At 35.9% G+C, this 21334-nt stretch overlaps 2 long non-coding RNA genes across 2 annotated transcripts; both read right to left on the bottom strand.

The window, feature by feature from the left end:
* Window positions 1-10132: 10132 nt before the first annotated feature.
* Window positions 10133-13771, bottom strand: LOC136817489 (uncharacterized). The gene is made up of 5 exons (XR_010848103.1): window positions 13327-13771; window positions 12871-12926; window positions 12559-12709; window positions 11987-12111; window positions 10133-10184 (listed from the first exon to the last, which is right to left on the bottom strand). It is a non-coding gene; the product is annotated as an uncharacterized lncRNA (long non-coding RNA).
* Window positions 13772-16460: 2689 nt separating this feature from the next.
* On the bottom strand, window positions 16461-18891 carry LOC136816417 (uncharacterized). Its single transcript, XR_010847926.1, has 4 exons — window positions 18832-18891; window positions 17597-17950; window positions 16854-17251; window positions 16461-16636 (listed from the first exon to the last, which is right to left on the bottom strand). It is a non-coding gene; the product is annotated as an uncharacterized lncRNA (long non-coding RNA).
* Between the last annotated feature and the right edge of the window lie 2443 nt (window positions 18892-21334).

The raw sequence follows: 21334 nt of genomic DNA, 5'->3' as shown, positions 1-21334 counted from the left end.
TCACCTTGGTCAACATCCCAGCATATCCAACGGCAATCACCTTGACCAACATCTCAGCATCTCCAGCGACAATCTCCTAGGCCAACATCCCACCACGCCCAGCAGCGACAATCTCCCTAGCCATTTCAGCATGTCATTTGGCATCTCATTGGTTGGTGTCTCGTGTATTTCTAACAAAATTTCTTCTGTAACGCTTTGACAAAAAATCCGTTACAACAGGACACCACAAAGCCCATACTCAACTCGTTTCAACATGAATACGAGATTGTTAAAGCCCATTATACTGCACTACAAAACAGTGTCTTATTGTGCAAAGTAAACGGTCCAATGCACAAAATACTTTACTCTCTACGAACTTCCATGCTCAAAGTATCCACTGCTTTCAATTACATGATGTTTTCGAATCGATAGCGAAGGATATAATACGATTCTTGAAGCACAATAAAAAATTTCTGGGACTTGAACACCGCCATCTTAAACCTTGTTTGTGCTTTGAGAGTATAGCCAATATCGCACGGAACCAAGTGAGAAGTAAGGCTACTTGCAGGCGGGACGCCCCGGTAGTACCGCAGGCGGAATAAGTGATTTAGACGATTTAAAATTAAACTACGATTTAACTACTTATTGTTAAATAAACATATCTCATTCTGTCTCGTCGGGCGTTTCGGCCACAAATGTACTAAAAGTGCAAGTTAGCAACTCCTCTTCACCTGAACTTTCAATATAACGTAAAACTCTTTAAATATCGAAGACATTTTTGGACGAATAATGGAAGTGACGAGAGCTTTTAATGAAAGATATGATTAAGTAACATTTGGTGGGGTTTTGTGTGAAAAATATCTGAATGTTTAAGGAGTAAAGAGTCGCGACCAAGTAGTGTTTGGTGTTTTTTATCCAAACTATGAACATTTTAGTCTACACAATAGACAGATCCAGGCTTTTAGGCCTTACTCTTGGTCTATAGGCACTGCTATAGGCGGCCACTAGTGACCCCCACCGGGAATTACTTATTAATAGGTTTAAACATAATAGACAACATTCACAAAAGATGTTTATCAATAGAGATATTGAATAAAAGAATGTTTAGAACACAACTGATTGGCTTAGGTTTCGAAACTTTCTATTGTTTCATTAAAACCTCAGTGCGCATGCGATTTATCTGGAGAATTTCAATATTCAAAACAAGAGCAGTGCTCATAGCCCGAAGAGTAGGAGTTTTACGCTCGAAACGAAGGAAGATATGACGTAGCCTATGAACATTTCTGATGAGGAAAAACGCGCGACGGAGTATTGTTTGGTTTGTTTGATCAAAATTATGAACATTTCTTATGAGTGAAAAGGCATGACGAAGTAGTGTTTGATGTTTTTGGTCCAAAATATAAAGATTTCTAATGAATAAAAAGGCGTGACCAAGTAGTATTTTGTGTTTTCGGTCCAAATTTGGAATATTTCTTATGAGTAAAAAGGCGCAACCAAGTAGTGTTTGATGTCTTTGGACCAAACTATGAACATTTTTTATAAGTAAAAAGGCGTGGTTTATGATCCAAATAATGAACATTTCTTATGAGTGAAAAGGCGTGACCAAGTAGTGTTTGATGTAAACATGACCAATTAAGGATAAATTTTTTTGACTAATCTGCAAAATCTAACTTTCAAGTCATGTGACCAAGTAAAGATAAATTTTGTTGACTTATCTGCAAAATCTAACTTTCAAGTCATGTGACCAAGTAAGGATAAATTTTTTTGACTTATCTGCAAAATCTAACTTTCAAGTCATGTGACCAAGTAAGGATAGATTTTTTGACTAATCCGCAAAATCTTACTTTCAAGTCATGTGACCAAGTAAGGATAAATTTTCTTGAATTATCTGCAAAATCTAACTTTCAAGTCATGTGACCAAGTAAGTAAGAATAAAATTTTTTGACTTATCTGCAAAATCTTACTTTCAAGTCATGTGACCAAGTAAGGATAAATTCTTTTGACTAATCTGCAAAATCTTACTTTCAAGTCATGTGACCAAGTAAGGATAAATTTTGTTGACTTATCTGCAAAATCTAACTTTCAAGTCATGTGATCAAGTAAGGATAAATCTATTTGACTTATCTGCAAAATCTTACTTTCAAGTCATGTGACCAAGTAAGAATAAATCTTTTTGACTAATCTGCAAAATCTAACTTTCAAGTCATGTGACCAAGTAAGGATAAATTTGTTGTCTAATCTGCAAAATCTTACTTTCAAGTCATGTGACCAAGTAAGGATACATTTTGTTGACTTATCTGCAAAATCTAACTTTCAAGTCATGTAACCAAGTAAGGATAAATTTTTTTGACTAATCTGCAAAATCTAACTTTCAAGTCATGTGACCAAGTAAGAATAAATCTTTTTCACTAATCTGCAAAATCTAACTTTCAAGTCATGTGACGAAGTAAGGATAAATTTGTTGTCTAATCTGCAAAATCTTACTTTCAAGTCATGTGACCAAGTAAGGATAAATTTTGTTGACTTATCTGCAAAATCTAGCTTTCAAGTCATGTGACCAAGTAAGGATAAATCTTTTTGACTAATCTGTAAAATCTTACTTTCAAGTCATGTGACCAAGTAAGGATAAATTTTGTTGACTTATCTGCAAAATCTAACTTTCAAGTCATGTGATCAAGTAAAGATAAATCTATTTGACTTATCTGCAAAATCTAACTTTCAAGTTATGTGAACAGGTAAAATATTTTTTGACTGATCAGGACTGATCTGAAAAATCTAACTTTCAAGTCATGTGACCAACTAAGGATAAATTCTTTTGACTTATCTGCAAAATCTAACTTTCAAGTCATGTGACCAAGTAAGAATAAATCTTTTTGACTAATCTGCATAATCTAACTTTCAAGTCATGTGACCAAGTAAGGATAAATTTTGTTGACTTATCTGCAAAATCTAACTTTCAAGTCATGTGACCAAGTAAGGATAAATTTCTTTGACTAATCTGCAAAATCTTACTTTCAAGTCATGTGACCAAGTAAGGATAAATTTTGTTGACTTATCTGCAAAATCTAACTTTCAAGTCATGTGACCAAGTAAGGACAAATTTTTTTGACTAATCTGCAAAATCTTACTTTCAAGTCATGTGACCAAGTAAGGATAAATTTTGTTGACTTATCTGCAAAATCTAGCTTTCAAGTCATGTGACCAAGTAAGGATAATTTTTTTTGACTAATCTTTAAAATCTTACTTTCAAGTCATGTGACCAAGTAAGGATAAATTTTTTTGACTTATCTGCAAAATATAACTTTCAAGTCATGTGACCAAGTAAGGATAAATTTTGTTGACTTATCTGCAAAATATAACTTTCAAGTCATGTGACCAAGTAAGAATAAATCTTTTTGACTAATCTGCAAAATCTAACTTTCAAGTCATGTGACCAAGTAAGGATAAATTTTGTTGACTTATCTGCAAAATCTAACTTTCAAGTCATGTGACCAAGTAAGGATAAATTTTTTTGACTAATCTGCAAAATCTTACTTTCAAGTCATGTGACCAAGTAAGGATAAATTTTGTTGACTTATCTGCAAAATCTAACTTTCAAGTCATGTGACCAAGTAAGGATAATTTTTTTTTGACTAATCTGCAAAATCTTACTTTCAAGTCATGTGACCAATTAAGGATAAATTTTGTTGACTTATCTGCAAAATCTAACTTTCAAGTCATGTGACCAAGTAAGGATAAATTTTTTTGACTAATCTGTAAAATCTTACTTTCAAGTCATGTGACCAAGTAAGGATAAATTTTTTTGACTTATCTGCAAAATCTAACTTTCAAATCATGTGACCAAGTAAGGATAAATTTTTTTGACTGATCAGGACTGATCTGCAAATCTAACTTTCAAGTCATGTGACCAAGTAAGGATAAATTATTTTGACTGATCTGCAAAATCTAACTTTTCAAGTCATGTGACCATGTAATGAAAATTTTTTTGACTAATCTTCAAAATCGAATTTTTAAATCACGTGACCGTGTAGTGGGAATATAAATTTTTGTGAAAGTTTTAAAGAACTCTTACGCAATGAATGGTGACCAAGTAAGGATAAATTTTTTGACTAATCTGTGAAATCTAACTTTTAAATCACGTGACCGTGTATAAATTTTTAAAGAACTCTTACGCAATCCATCGTGACCAAGTAAGGATAATTTTTTTTGCCTGATCTGCGAAATCGAACTTTCAAGTCATGTGACCACGCAAGGATAATTTTTTTTGACTGATCTGCAAAATCTAACTGTCAAGTCATGTGACCAAGTAAGGATAAATTATTTTGACTGATCTGCAAAATCTAACTTTCAAGTCGTGTGACCGCGTAGTGGGAATATAAATTTTTGCGAAATTCTTAAAGAACTCTTATGCATTGCATCGTGACCAAGTAAGGATAAATTTTTTTGCCTGACCTGCGAAATCTAACTTTCAAGTCATGTGACCAAGTAAGGATAAATTTTTTTGATTGATCTGCAAAATCGAACTTTCAAGTTATGTCACCAAGTAAGGATAAGTTTTTTTGACTAATCTGTAAAATCTAACTTTTAAATCACGTGACCGTGTAGTGAGAATATAAATTTTTGTGAAATTTTTAAAGAACTCTTACGCAATGCATCGTGACCAAGTAAGGATAAATATTTTTGACTGATCTGCAAAATCTAACTTTCAACTCTTGTGACCATGTGTAGAGCATCCGTGCATGCGTATTATGGTTTCTTCGAGATATTTCTTTAGAATTTCAATCACGATTGTTCATCGTGCACTCACTCTTCAAATGTTACATGTATAGTAGTGATTTGATTGGTCAGTTAAAAAAATGTATAATGTCAAAATATGTCTTTTATTTACCTCTGCGCCCATCATTTTCACACCTAACGGTAATTAATTTATGTATTCTAGAAAAATATATCTGTCAATCAATTTTCCATATTTTCCCATTCAAAGATATCTGTCAATCAACTTCTTAGCTTGCATAATAGCATATGTTACGTCATGTTTAAATGATTAACAATAATCTAGTAGAAACCATGTGTATTCAGCTGCTTAATTTTTTAGCATAAATTATGACGTAGAAAAGAAAATAACAAAAGGAGACGAAGTAAGGATATGTGACGAAGTAGTGCTATGCACAGGGGGTGCTAATTAATTTTTCGAAAACTTTAAACCCACGACATTTTTATTCGGACCCCCTCCCCCCCGTATTGATTTTTGCGAAAGTTGTTTTCAAAGTTTCCTATTTTGCTCTAATTCTGCTGTATTGGCATCCTTTTCGAAAAGATTTACCACCCAGGATATTTTTGTTCCAACCCCTCCCCTCCCGCTTATTCCAAACCCCCCCCCCCGCTATTAGGTACCTAAGAGTACTCGCACCCATCTCGTTTAAAACGATATCTTTAGAATTGTCCGCGCAGCAGAGGTATTTTGATCTATTTCAGCCGTTCACTGTTAATGTTGCCAGGAATTCTCGTGGCGGAACGATGATACAGGGGTGTCAAAAAAGAACAATACAGAAAGAATACACTGGAAACGCATTAACAGAGATCAACGTATAGATAACAAGACACGAACGTGCAAATGGAAAACTTTCTTCTGTAATAATCAATGTCGAAATTAACAGACTATTGTAAAACACCATTTTTCTTTAGACACGGTGGGACCTCCTTCACTGTAAAAATTGACTAAAGATTCGTCCGGGTGAGAAAAAAACCTTGAACGTTCATCGCCGTTGGGAAACTACATTACAACAACTGTTATCCCGACTAGAGAAGACACTTACAGTTCTAGGAATTCGCAGTGGGTTTTAAAGCGGTAAAAACAATGTAGAAGAACTTTAAATCTCCACCAAGTTAAGGCAATGGACTCTCCATCCCCATTCGGCAAATTCTAACCGTATCCCCGAGACAGGGGTGTTGTAAATATACCCGAAGAATGCTGCCGTAAGTGAAACCGACTCTGGAAAAAGTGTGAGTGAGATTTATCACTTGAAAACTATGCGATTTCAATAAATGCAATCTATTTGGAAACGATCAAATGCAAAAACGCTTGTACCTTTAATTCGTCGTTTGTGTATTTAAATTGATCTGATTTAATTTTGTCCACTGTCCGTAGCGTTACACCCATGCGTTCGCGGAATTTTGCTACATAATCTGTCGCGGGCGGTCATTCTTGACCGTGTTGTTTGCTCGAGTTTATCTAACAGTAGCTCCAAACCCCCAACGGGCGAGTAAATCTAGCACAGATTTGAATCGTTTTTCCTCTTTCTGTGTAAGCACAGTTGGGCAGCCAACCTTATCAGTCGTGACTCCATTTTTGCGTCGATTGATTGTTGATTGGGTGAACCCCATTCTTATTGCGATTTTCGGTTCACTGATTGCATTAGATTTAACCATGCGAATTGCAAAATCAAGGTTCTCTCTGGTAATTATCTTCTCATCATCATCATCATCTTTCGACTTACGTCGGAAAATTTGCGTAGCCTTCCTTCCACAATACCCGATCTTGCATGACTGTCTTTATTTCCTCAATCTCGAGACCTGTTTCCCTCTTCAGAGTATCTAGGAAGGTTAACTTCCTTAGTCTTACTAGACCCGTTGGTGACCAGAAAAGAAGTCTGGATATTAATTCTTCTTTTGCTCGAAAACAGTGGCCTGCGAACTGAAGTCTTCTATTGGTGAGTATACGCGAGATGCGTGGTAGATTATTGTATATTTGATTGAGGTTCGGATGGTTCGCCCAGTTTAAATTTTGAACCTTTTTGAGGAGGTTTGTATAACACCCGTCTATACTTTTTTCCATGGCTCTCGTCATTGTCCAGGTCTCCGACCCATAAAGGAGAATAGGCTCGATTAAGGTTTTGAAGGTTTGTACCTTAATCTTATTATCTAGATTAGACTTCCAAATTTTGTTTAGTTTGTTGCAGGCCCTCCACGCGAGAGATTTTCTAATATTAAAGTCTTGTTCAGAATCATTAATGTGCGAGCCAAGGTATTTAAAGTCATTTACTCTTTTGATATTGACACTGTTCAGCGATTTCAGAGTACGGACGGAGTCAGAAGTGCACAGAAATTCAGTTTTTCCCTCGTTACAAAAAAGGCCGACCTGACTAGCGGCATTCTCGAGAGAGTGGAGAAGGTTTTCTGCGAACTGAATGGTCTCAGAGACAAGGGCGAGATCATCGGCAAAGTCTAGATCGGTGAGAAAAGTGGCGGGATTTCTTCTACTTTTTTGGGCTGTAAGTTGGATGCCCTTGTAGTTTAAAGGATCAACAGAAATACGAAGAACGTAGTCTAAAACTAGAATAAAAAGAAAGGGTGCAAGGGTGTCTCCTTGAAGAACACCAGCATGGATGTCAAACATTTCAGTGTCCCCGTCAGGAGAATAACTTTTGCCTTGGTAGAGGTGTAGAGCGCCCTGATGGCAAGAATAATTTTGTCAGGAATGTCATAGAGTTTAAGGATTTCAAACATTTTTTCTCTGTTAATAGAATCAAAAGCCTTTTTAAAATCAACGAAACAGAGAATAACTTCTTTGTCTAATTTACGCATTTCCTCAAGGATACGCCGAATTGAAAGTATTTGCGAAAGAGTACCTCTACCTTTCCTGAAACCATTTTGATTTTTTCGCAACAAAGGATCAAGATATGGGACTATACGATTCAGGATCAGTTTGTTATAGATTTTTGAAGCGATTGGCATTAATGTGATACCCCTATAGTTTGAAGCAAGGGTGAGATCACCTTTCTTTGGCACAGGGATGATACCCCCTGTGAGCCAAGCTGATGGAGGAGAATGGTATTCGAAGGTGTGGTTACAGAATTCGAGGAGAAGTGTCAAAAAGGTAGGATCTTTCCATAAAATAGTTGGAATGTTGTCTAAGCCAGAAGATTTGTTACTAGAAAAAAGTTTTACAGTTTTCTTCAACTCATCTAAGGTAAAAGTATTAGTTGGAATGTTTAGATTTTCCAAGACTTGATGAAGTGGTAGTGCGTTTGCATTACCTGTTGGTACATTTCCGAGCAAGTCTTTAAAATGTTTTAGCCAGTTTGTCCTCCTTTTCTCTGCAGAACCTCCCTTTAGTTGAATCGAAGGGTAGTCCTTATGTCCAGATATCTCATTAATGACTTTCCAAGAAGCGGAATGTTTTTTTGACTCGTGAAAAGCTTTGATCGAGTCAATCTTTCCCTGAATAAAAAGCGATTCAGCGGTTAGGTAAGCGTCATCCAAGCCTTTTTGCGCATCTGCGAGAGCTTTACCGCTTCTTCTAGTAGCACGTGTTTGATGTTTTAATTTGGCTGACTCGAAGGTTTTGCGCGCATTTTTGACAAGGTTGTCCTCATGGAGAACTTTACTTTTGCATTTTTGTTTTTTCGGAAGATAAGAGAGACATACATGTTCGTTTGCTTTTATCAGATTTGAATATTTTGTTTCGACGTCGTCGTTTGGTTTGGAGAGAACATCAAACCTATTTTTGACCTCGATGACATAGGCTGATTGTAATTCTGAGTCCCCAAGAACCTGGGTCCAGTCTATGGACTTCATAGGATCTGGAGTAGCTCTTTTGGAAGATCTTAGGCTAAGAAAGACATTTACAGAAACAACTCTATGGTCTGAACCTACTGAAGAAAAGGAAGAGTAGGCTTGTGAGTTGTGGACACTGTTTTTCCACTTCTTACGAACGAGAATAAAATCAATTTGACTTTTGGATCCATTCGGAGATTGAAATGTCCAAAGTTTGTTGCGCTTTTTCATAAAAGTAGTATTGGAGGCAATCAGTTCATGTTCTAGGATCATGTCATTTAATTTTGAACCATTTCGGTTTGTTTTTTGATGAAATGAAAAGTTAGCAACGTCCCTACCCATTTGCGCGTTGAAATCGCCAGCGACAACAACGAAATTGTGAGCAGGGATATTTTGTAGGGTTGCAGAGAGAGAAGAATAAAAGTCATCTGCGAGGGATTCGTCAGAGACATTTGTCGGACTATAACAAGAAATGAAGGATGTTTTTGGATTACTATTGAACTCAGCTACAATGATACGATCAGACACTTTGTTCACAGAAAGAAGATTGTTTGAGGCCTTCGGAGAGAGAAGAATACCAATGCCACCAATTGTGGTCCCTTGGTGATTTTTCCAAGCTGAGGATGTGATTAGCTTGTTTTTGCCAAGATCAAGGTGCTGGAATTCAGAGTCCGGATGAAAATTTCTGTGCTCTTGGAGAGACAAAATATCAAGATTATATTTTGAGAAGTTTTGAAGTAATTCTTGTTTGCGACTGATTTGAGTCAGAGAACGAACGTTAAAAGTGCTAAAAATTGTTTGCTTTTTGCATTTCAGCAATTTAGGTGGTGTTACAATCTCATGTCTGTCACCAATAGTTCTCTCCTGAGAGTTTGGAGCTATTGGGTCATTGGTTCCCTGGGAAACAAGATTTGAGAAAGGAACGAGACGAGCAGGGGCTTTAACCCTGGTGCTGTTTAAGGAAGACATTTCAAATTTTCTTTCGATAGCTAATTGTTTCTAATGCTCCGCGCCACTGGATACACCATAGTGAGAATGACAGTAAAAAGTGTCTAAAGAGGTCAAACACCCCATGAGGCTGAAAGAGAACCCTATGCAAGACGCCAACCTATGCAGGGGTGGTTTTATATCAGAATCTTCCTTTTCCTATTTGGACCGCCGTAACCGGGCTATAAGATGCTCCAACTACACCTGTTTCTCCGAAGAGATGGAATGAAACGTAAATATAAAATTTTTTTAAATATGATACAGGTAATATATACACTGAAACAGTTCTCGGTTTATATACAGTTAAAATTGAATTTAGAGAGATGTTAGTTAAGATAAGTTTTGCTAATGACAATTTTCAACACTGAAGTGATTAACATTGTCTTTCCATTTAATCCAAAAATGTATGCCAAAAATATAGGATTTAAGAAACATTGGTGAAGAAAAGAGAAAAACAGACGTCAAAGTGACAGGTGAAAGATGGTGGAAACTGATTGCCTAGCAAAACTTTTCTAATAGATCAATCCATTTTGGCTATGCAGGGCAAGGGCGCCAGGCTTCACAGTGGAAGCCATCCTTGAGGATGACTAAGCAGTCATCCCGCATACCCGTAATTATCTTCTAAGGTCGCGCATCTGACGGTTGAGATCCTTGCGGGTCATCTAAAAATTCAAAAAACATGATGTATTCCAACCTCATACCCATGTCTACGTATTTTTTGAATTAACGAGGAAATTATTCCTGGACCTAGATTTTTATCACCTGTATGTGGCAATATTAAGAAACGATTTAGTAATGTTTGAGAAGCATTACATATCATCAATACAAAAATCATATAATCGGATCAAGAAAAATATTTTCTTCAGAAAAAGTTTCGGCGGCAAAAAAATTATAGTCGATCAAATCTTTCAGCGGTAAAAAAATAATCGTTGGTAAAAAATTTCTTCTCCAAAGCGATTGCTTTCGTCACTTTTAAAAGGAGGAGTTTTCTACCGATAAGGTATTTTACAACCAAATGCGCAGTGGCATAATATGGCCGGTTTTAAATGGGCCGGGAAGGTAATCGCCGATATTCATTTCATTCCTTTAGTTACACAGATATCTTAAATATAATACACCGCTATCAAAGGTTTTATTTAAGATATAGGTATAGATATCTCTATTATAGTACACAAATTTTTTCGTGGATCTAATTTAACGAATGACCAAAATACCATTTTCGACAGGGATTAAATTTGGAAATTGGAGAAACAGAAATTCATGAAAAATGCATAAAATCAACGTAAAAATGATACTTTTCATAGAATAAAAGAATAGTCTTATTGCTAAATTTTGGCGAACGACTGACGACGAAAATTTTAGTATTTTCAGTATTTAATATGCCGAAATTTGCCAAATTTAATTTCTGCCAAAATTAATCCACTTGAGGTACTATTTAAAGTTGAGCAAATTTTTGCAAATTTCCGGCATTTTCAGTCAAAAAATCTTCGTAGAATTCGAAATTCCTCACATTTTAAACATACTAATATGCATTTTGAGTGAAAAATAAGAAAAAATTTATGGTGAAATTTGGTGCAATTTGGTCAAAATTAAAAAAAGATCCGGCATAAAAAATCAGTTTTATTGACAAATGAATCATGTTTGATGGCTAGAACGAATGCAAAAATACTCTCGACCCTTTGGCATACGACCATTCTATCCTTATGAAAGTCTTAACCCTATTCGTACTAGGGGGGGGGGGGCTCTTTCTGTTCGGAGGTCAAACTATTGCTAATAGCTCCTGAAATAATAGAGCTTTTGCCGTGAAATTTTCTGTAAATTCCTAACTTTTATTTAGCTTCAAAATAAAAAAAAATTTGACACCTAAATATTTTCACACCTTGAGCATGATGACATTTCTGACAGTAAGGTGTCACAAAAATTGACACTTTTCCAATACAAATTTATTTTCATTGTCAAATATATCGTTTAAACCGTAATTTATTGAATATTTAGGATAAAATAAGCATTTTAAACTCAGGCAACTTTTTTCTAAAGCCTTTGTTAGAATACAATAGCTATTTATAAGAACAAAGGAAATTTTCGGTTTTTACTCACTTTGGGCATGATGAGTGACGTCATCAAAAAAATTTTTTGTCAAAAGTTACCTTACGTCACAAGGATCTTGTGTGCCAAATTTCATCCAAAAAGACCCACTAGATCAAAAGTTAAGGGGTGGTACAGGAAAAGCCCCCCCCCCCCCTAGTTCTGAACCGCCCCTAAAAGCCTAGTATGAATAGGGTTAAGGCAAATGGAAAGTTAAAAAGCAAGTTCAAGCAAGGTCAAGTTCTTTAAGCAAGGTTAGAGTTTAATTTCTAAAAAGATATTTTGAAATTAAATGCTTCTTGTTATTGAACATTTGACTTGGTTCACATTATTTTGCAGGTTTTTTTGGCTAGAGTAGAGAACTCTTATATTTACTAACCTGAAGAGAGTTTTCTTCCATAAGGAAGTTTGGGAAAACGTTGTAATTGCTTTTCGAACTGTAGAGGGTTGTTTGTATGTTGATACGGTAAACAACCGGTAACGAGCTCGAAGAGAATGACTCCGCTAAAATAAATGAAAAAATAACGTGTGAAGTATACTGCTTGGATAACTTTTTCATTGGCATCTTTCTTTCAAGAGCGCAGACCTTTAATTTGCGTACTGTAATCAAACGATTTTTTTCCAAACTCACGCATTCACGCAAGTGAGAAAAGCCCATTCACGCATTAACGCAAACCGCTGGGGGCCTTTCAACGGCTACAAAAAAGTCAATAAGTAGTTCTATCCAGTGTATTGAAAAATTTGTAAATATTTATTGAATTTAATTTATTTAACAACAAAACTTCTGACTGAGACACTTGAGCGTGTCTAAATGGTGTTCCTACTGTAGACTATAATTCGAGTTATGGTCGCATAGTATTTTTCTCCTAAAGATTAGTCTTAGACCTTAGTCTAAGCTATGTCTGGAGGTAAGAATTTAAGTGTTTAAGTATTGAAATAAAATCAACTTACAGTGACCAAACGTCAGCTTTCTGACCATCATATCAGGCATCACAGGTGCCGTTGTATCCGCGAACCACTTCTGGAGCCATATGAGACATGGTTCCACAAAATGTGTCACAGAGGTAATCACGTGATGATGGGAAACTTGAAGTGCCAAAATCTGAAATAAGATAAAATATTGATACATTATATGAAGTATGGATTTCTTATGACCAACTTAAAATTATTGAACGCAGTTCTAGAACTTTGAAAAAGACTAAACTCCTATAAGTTTCAATCTTTCCTCCCATTTACTAATGAATTTTGTTCAAAAAGTCTTACCTGAAATTTTGATCTTTCCACCCTCGTCAAGTAAGATATTGTCGAGTTTTAAATCTCTGAAAATTATACAAATAAATGTTTATTAACTTATTAACAATAAGTAGTTAAATCGCAGTTTAATTTTAAATTAAGTAAATTCTATCCTTGGCTTATTGGACAGATGTTGTATTGGAATTGATAAGAAGACTTGGAAAAGATTGAAAGGAAAATAACAGAACCTGAAAGCTGATGAAGCTCTTCCCACCCATTGGAATAAAGATCTCAATTGGAAAGTGCAGAAAATGATTGATTTTTAGCATGCTTAGTGAAAGCCGTTAACTCAATATCTTTTGATATTGGTCATAGTTGAACTTACTTAACCACAAAGAATCTATTCAACTGAGGGGTTGTTATAAGGGATAAAGTCTTTGTTGAATTGGAGTAGAACAACTTCGAAAGAATCTCTAAAGATCTTACCTGTGGACAATACCTTTGTCGTTGGCGACTTTCATCGCTCCTACCAAGGCTTGGCATATTGCTTTGGAGTCCTTTTCATTGTGACCATCAAATGATAACAGATCTCCTCCATCGTAATATTACCGGCAATTTTTTCCTAAAATACTGGAACACCGGACAAAATAAACTCCAAATACAGTCACCGACAATTTTTAGTATTTATGTTATGCCTAATTCGTAAGGAAAGGCATTTCAACTGCAAGAATTGTTGATAAAATAAGAAGCAAGGGCGACATTCTGTTGAAGATTTTATTTTTCAACTGTTCTATCTCTTGATCAGACGAACGATCAGATTTCGACGTTCAAATAGCATAGAGGAAGTAAAGTTTAGTGACTGAGGAGGCGCAACCTTGGTTTGTGCCGACAGGAGAAAATTTCGATTTTTACACTATTTTATTTGACTATGTTTTAGACTGTTCTACTATATAACAGAGTGCCTTAAGAGCTTCTTTTCATGGAAATGTTGAAGTTTTATAAAGTCGTTTTCTAAATTTTATGAAAATTTTGCACCGCAGGTTATTTTTAGAATTTTTTTTATGAAAATGCAGTTCAGAAAGATTTTGTATTTACCGAAATACCGAACTTCCATGGGTAAATACGGAAAAACCGGACAAAAAAAGGCCCATACCGTGTCACCGTAAACCTTGAACCCCTCCTAGCTATGACATAAGTTTTGAGCATGTTAACTTTAGAAATACAGCTGTATATGAGGAGACAAACAAAAACGATGTAAAGAAATTCAGGGTATTGTCTGGTAGCATAATGTTCTTACCTAGGTATATGGTGAAGGTACTTCATGGAAACGGCTCTTCGGTCACCAAAACCATTTAAGTTATCCAGCTGGACACAACGTTGTTTTAACGTTCATCTAACGTTATATGGACGTTGCGAACGTTAGATAAACGTTGAAACAACGTTGTGTGCCAGCTGGGTATGTACTCTTTTAGTTCTTCAAAATTTGACGTGTCATGTGATGTGCTAGCATTATTGTTACTCTCAACGCTTTCTGACCCGGCCGGACACTATGGGTTCATCTAAATGGTTCATCATAAAGAAAATCAAGTTGACCGTTCAAGCTATCAAACGTCGTTTGGTTGATATTCCTGCTTGTAAATCAAGTTTCGTTCGTTTTGTACATTAGGAATTCAGGGCTTACTTCATACTGTTTGCAGTAGCGTAGACAGGAAGGGCGCAAAATTTGTTTACGAGAGCAAATTTTTATGATACTGTAATCATCTATTCATGATATAAACAATTACTGTGTCATAAAAATCTGCTCTCAGACAAAAATTTTGCGCCCCTCTAATCACCCTGCTGGTTCGTACATAAAAGTAAAAGTTATCTTTAAAGTTCTATTTCAATGATCTTAAGTTATCAAAAATGGCAAAAAGAAAATTTTTTACCAGTCCCACGAAAGATGTGTTACTACGGATCCCAAGGGTTGCCCCTCTTCTATAACTGGTGTTGAACTAAATCGAACAGGAGGGTAGATATGCAAAGATAACAACATAACGTACATTTCTTTCAACAAGGATCGAAAGGTGTGTACCATTGTCTCTCACTGCCATCGTTTAAATATATTACTCCAGCTCATCTTGAGGGGTCAAAATACTGCCACGTCTCAAGGTGTTAAACGTGTGGAGTTGGTGATTAGTGGAACAAAACCAATCTCGTTTTCTTCGCACATTGTAATCACTCATTCACTAAAGTAACACCTGAGGTTATTATCGATAATGATTTTTCCAACTTAAAATTGGATGTTTGGAAAGACACAGTTTTGAAACCAAATTGTGAAGGTTGACATGTCAAACCAGCCGCTTGGAGTACTTTTGTAAACAGCTCCTGTAATAAAAGAACCGTAAATAGTTAATGCAAAAAATTCTTTAACCTTGAAAAAAATAATATGTATCTGCAGTTTATGAAATACACAATCAAATTGAAAAGTTTTGATGTATCCTCGGTGGAAACAAAATTTACACTCCCGCTCAGATCAAGTCAAAAAAAAACCCAAATCTGGCTCAATTCTTGCTGATGTCATCAGCTGCCAAGTATACGTGTTGTATTTTCAAACCAGGCTCAATTGATGAACCTTAAAATGAACTAACTTTATGGAATTCGATGGCTATATTTAGCGATATTTTGGTTTTGAGATTAATTATTTTCAATAATCTTCCTGTATTTTAGGGCCAAGCAGTAGTGTGATGGGTCGACTAAAATTCGGGCAAATGGGGGAGGCCAAGAAGATTTTGATTTTGGCTCCCCTATGAGAATTAAATATCTTTTTAAAAGTAAAGGCGAGCGAAGCGAGCACAAAAACTTTGGGGTCTTTTCTCTCTTTTGAGCCTGGTTTGAAAATGAAAATGTTATTTGGAAGCTTATGGCATGTAGTGGCAACAAGAAATGTGATGGATTTTGGACCATGTTAGGGGGTCTGATTGGCCAAACTTCAAAGACCCCATTTCCGTTACACAATTTTCATGATATTTCACATAAAAGTGTTAGAATTCATCCCAATACGCCAGTATCAATGTAATATAAGTGGATTCTGCTAAAAATCATTTTTTTAAACTTATAACCCCTATAAGTTTAGCGGTATTTTAATTTGGCGATTCGTTAAAAAATTAGTTAAACTTTAATCCCGACCAAAAGTAATCCAATTAAGGTAGTGGAATACAAATACGTACTCAGTTTCGTTGTGGACAGTCTGTAAGATTTGTCTCCTCAAAATTTGATTTATGTATGGTTGGAATTCCATCCAAAGTCTCCACTAAATTACAAGAATATTCGTTCATTTCAGCAGGTCCAATCTTGTCCCGGGCAGAGACTTCACATTATCGGCCAGAAACATGGTGAAGTGCCATCTGGTACTGGAAGATTTGACCCAATCCACTCCTGCTGACAATTTTTTTATTTTTACCACCAAATACCTTCAAAGGAAATAAAATAAACACTACCATGAAAGTAAAACGAACAAAACGAAACAAAAAGAACAAAATAAAAAGGGGTTTTCCTTGTCACGTGTCAAATAAGAATTTTCGTTTTGAGTGAGTTTTCAAGCAAGAATTGCACTGATACAGGGGTGTAGGTAATAAAAATAACCATACCTTGTATATCACATTTTGCCGAATATAATGAACTTGCACCAACATTTGCAAATCTATGGGATTCGACGGTATTTTCCATACCATTATACCGTTAACAAAGTCTGCAAAAGCCTCCTCGGTGCCTTGGTTAAGGCATGGTTGTCCACCAGGCTTCAGGTTGTATTTGCCTATAATAACAAATGTAAATATTAATTAACAAAGTAATTTTCTCGAATGACTTTACCGTCACACACCCTTTGTATCTGTGACGAGTAAATCTAGCCGTTCAAAATTCCCATGGACAAAAAGCGGTCACCTTGGAATAAACAGGGGTTTTTTGGATGGGGTTTTATATAACTTGACCTACAAAAGCTGTAATTGTTTTTAATAAATATTGTTTATTACCTTTAACTTTGTTGTGAATTGTTGTATATGGAATGGAATAGTGTTTTTAGACTTCATTTGGTTGGATTTAACACCGTGTTTGACACGCTCGAGTTGTGTAATATGACAATTTTAAAGGATGAGGCGTCTGAGGCGTGCAAGCGTGTGAAAGATAGGAAAACTGCAATTCAATTTTGCTGTTATTCTTTTCGGCGCCGTAACGTCAAGCCGAAATGGGTGCAAATTTTTGAAATGAAAATTACGACGAATAGACAAGTTATCCACGTAATGAATCGAATCTATCTATCTTTCCCGGTGGTACAAAAGATTATCATTGCCATTCGCAGAAACACAAATCTTTTGGTTTTTCAGCGTATTTGTAGTATCCCGTGCGTTCTGCATTATAAAGCCACTCTCTTCTATCAATGAAAACAAAGTTGAATTTTTTAAAAACATTACTCTTACACAAAGCTTCTCCTCAAATTGACTATTTATTTTTCTGGATGGGCCCACAACATTCAATAAGATTTTAGAGGTATGGAAAATTTCATAAAACTTGGTCAAATAAGCGGGTAACACTTCAAAAAGTTTAAGAAATATCGAGCCATTACATCAATATACTTGATAACAATGTTTAAAAATCTTAGCTCTTATGTATATTACAATCTATATATGTAATATGTATATCACATTTATAATTACTGACTGGTATTCGATACCTAGACCAACATTGGCACTGATTCTGAAACAAAGAAGTAGCCTACCTTTACGAACTTTTTTTGTGTCTTCTTCACCATCATAACAATAACAGGTTCAGTTAAGCCCTGACATCTGACAGCTTTCTTGTTCACAAACCAATGATAACTCATCACGATATATTTGTTTGTGAGAACCATATCAATCACTATGGTTTGCATGAACAAATAGATGCGGCACATTTTCTGCTTATCTTACCTTATTTTCACAAGTTGTAATTGAACCAAAAACAATGCGCTCTGACAGGAATGAGTACGGGTACCAATGGGCTAAAGCCAAGTGCAAAAGGTGTACTTCCAGTATGGTTAATGAAAACATTTTTATCTCCGTAAGCTGTGCGGTCCTGGTGGTTTTCGACAATGCTAATATGGGAAACGAGAAAACGCTAGTTTGAATCCGCTATTAAAAATTGGATGAAAGCTAAAGGCGCCATTTTTGCTTGCTGGCGAAAGATTCGTCTTTATCTCATTGACTTATACTGCTTCATTTATTCTAATTTTCTTTTAAATTTTACAATAAGGCGCAGCAAGAGTAAAGTCACTTATTATTTAAACAAAATACGAGTTTTCTAGTTAACCGCCTACAAGGCTTTCAAAACCTAGCTCATATAAGTTTAGTCTGGATGTTCCACTGAAGGATCCAGTCATTGTGAAACAAATAAATTATATTGAACAGACACGAGTTTTTCAGAAAAGGTAAAATGGGTAGAAAAGGTGGAATTACCAGGACGACCATATACGATATCTCCATAATCAGGGTGTACTCTACCACTAAAAGTTTTGGTAGACCATATATACACCCCTGTCTCACAGCCCTGGTGGAACTTTTTTCCTCAATGCGGATAAAAACTTCTATTGAACTGCCAACGGGGAGAGAAATTCAATTTTTCAAAGGTTAAAAAACCCAGTGGGGATGGTTTTGGAGTGCAATTTTTAAACATTTAATTTCGAGTGGGAATGAAATATAAGTCAATTCCCCAGTGGGGCTAAAAGTCCAGGGTATTTTCCTATCGGGAATGAAATTTTTGCCTGATTTTTCAGTGGGGCAAGGGTCTCGCCAGGTCTGTGACACTGGAGTGTTAGTGACAACGGGAGTCCCTGATTTTAAGAATTTATGAAGTCTGAAAACAAGAGAACTACCTTATTTGGCTTTATCAAGTTTTTCATCAAAGTGAAGGTCAAAGACAAATTTTTATCAAGTATGAAACAAAGATGCTTCTGATGATCCTGAACTACTAACTCACCGGTTAAAGTACTCTTCAACTTCCTGCTAAGAAATATCAAGGATGAAGGATGTCATCCATGTAAATGCTTTCATATTGGTCCATTTGTTTGGAAGTTACTATTTAGGAATAGGTTATACTTCTTAAACATTGGTATCTTTCAATAAATTCACTTTAAACCTGTTCTTATATGCCTTGTTTGAATTAAAATTATTTGAAAAATTCCATATATTAGCTATCTGTATAAGAGATAGCTTAGCCTAGTGATTTTAATTTTAACTTACCCCTTAAATGATTCTTCCTAAAACAATTAATTTGTATTCGAAAGGAGTTCACTATCTCAAGGTAGTTTAAACGAGATTCTAAGCAGGTTGAATTTTGCTTCATGACTAGTTGAGCAGATAAATTCATAGCAGTAGTACAAAGGGTTAGCTCATTGGATAAAGATAAAGTACTCAAGACACCCTATGACGATGAATGTATAACATTAGCCAAGTGTCAAAAAGCCACAGACGAACTAAAAGCTTAGAAATATCCTTTCAATAATATCGATTTTTGCACATTTTTTGCAATATTTTCTGAATAAGGAACCTCATTTAGCCGGCCCCGTAGCAGGTCAGTGGCAGGAGATATGCAGAAACTAATTTGAAATTTGAAATCAGTTCAAGAACTGTGTGAAATATTTTGTGGAGAACCTGATTTGATGAATCCCAATTCCTACGACCAATTGACCCGCATTTTGCGAAACCATGGTACACGTTCAGGTTAATCAGTCTTTCAATACAAGTATTTGGAATTGCAAACCATAATGCGACGATAAAGTTTTTTAGAAATCTTTCTTCTTTACATGGCTCCACTTTTTTGCATTCGGTTGGACTGCATCAATAAAGTACACTTACTATTTCTTGAAAACGTACAGCTAGCAAATTAATGTTCATGAAAAGTCAACTAAAAGCTTAGAAATATCCTTTCAATAATATCGATTTTTGCACATTTTTTGCAATATTTTCTGAATAAGGAACCTCATTTAGCCGGCCCCGTAGCAGGTCAGTGGCAGGAGATATGCAGAAACTAATTTGAAATTTGAAATCAGCATGAAAACTTGATCTAAAACAAGTTGTTACCATTAAATTTTTCATTCAAAGTTCATTCAAATTCAAACATTTTCAAATTATCAATTTTCCTTGGATTCAAAGATTTTAGTAAAAAAAACAGCCTCCTATACCAGGCCAAGGGTGAGAGCTATGACAAAATGAATTTCAAATTCGGAATCAGCATGAAAAACTGATTTAAAAAAGATATCACATCATTAGAAAGCTATTCAAAATGGAAAATTAAAAAAAAAATGACTTTTAGCGGTTTTGGGCGGTTTTCCGAAAAAAGGGTCTCCGGTAGCCGCCTAGGGGTAAGAGATATGGAAAAACGGATTTCAAATTCGGAATCAGCATGAAAAATTAATTTAAAAAAGATGGTTAAACATCAAAATTTCCAAAAAAAGTCATTTTTGGACCCCCCTATTTTTGGCTTGGCACTTCGCTATTACGAAGAACTTTCTATGCATTTTGCTGTAGAAATTACGTACGTTCTGGTGTTCAAAATGACTGATCATGACAGTGACCAGGAACCGTCCACAAGCGCTTGCCCAAACCGCTTTTCCAAAAAGTGTGCAGCTGAAGGTCATGGGGAACTGCCACATGTTGCGCTATTGTCTCTACTAAATATTGACTGCTTCTCCAAGGCAAAGCGCTTCACTGCTGCTGATCGTGTTAGTCTTGTTAAAGCAGGTGTAATAAAAGAACGTAGCCGGTTCATTTGCCGGATCTGCCACAAGAAGGGTTTGTTAAACAAGAATTATCGGAAAAAAGCATAAAAAAGTTGAAAAGATAAGTGTTCTAGATCAGATTATCCTGTTGATTGATGAGGATATTAAAATTGAAATTAGAGGACTGGGATTTTGAAAGCTTGGCTGCATACTCCATTGTTAATTTGGTGAATGCGCGCCCCCGACCTGTAGTTGAGTCTTTTAAAGAACTTTGTAGCATAACAGACGTGTCTAATACTACCGACATCGCAAAAATGGCCCATGCCATGGAATGTATTTACGGATGTCGGCGGGCAAAAGTGGTATTGCCACTCTCTTTGATGACAAATGCAGTGAACCACGCTGTAACACAGCAAACAGTCAACGATGCTAACTTCGAAATTAACGCCTGGGGGTAGCTACACCTACATTCAGGAATTAGCAAAGGTCACTGCTGGCACACCGAAGATTATACCTGATGTGGATATAAAAAGCATGGTCGATAACGGTCAAGTTCTTGGCAAAAACTGGGACCTAGAGATATATTCGTCTATGCCTTCGAGTGTTATTACCTGTCACGCTCAAATTAAAATCCCCGATTCTCGTCTGCAATGGAATGAGAAGCTCAAACCACTCCACTATCTTTTTGGTGGCGCTGAAGTTACGGAAAGTGCAAATGACGAAGTATTCAAGAAGTTCCGCAACGACTTCATAGCCAATCGT

The sequence above is a fragment of the Clytia hemisphaerica genome, unplaced genomic scaffold (genome assembly GCF_902728285.1).
Source record: "Clytia hemisphaerica strain Z4C2 unplaced genomic scaffold, Clytia hemisphaerica genome assembly, whole genome shotgun sequence".
Lineage (NCBI taxonomy): Eukaryota > Metazoa > Cnidaria > Hydrozoa > Leptothecata > Clytiidae > Clytia > Clytia hemisphaerica.
Note: the sequence above shows the minus strand (reverse complement) of the source record. Positions and strands in the feature narration are given on the sequence as shown.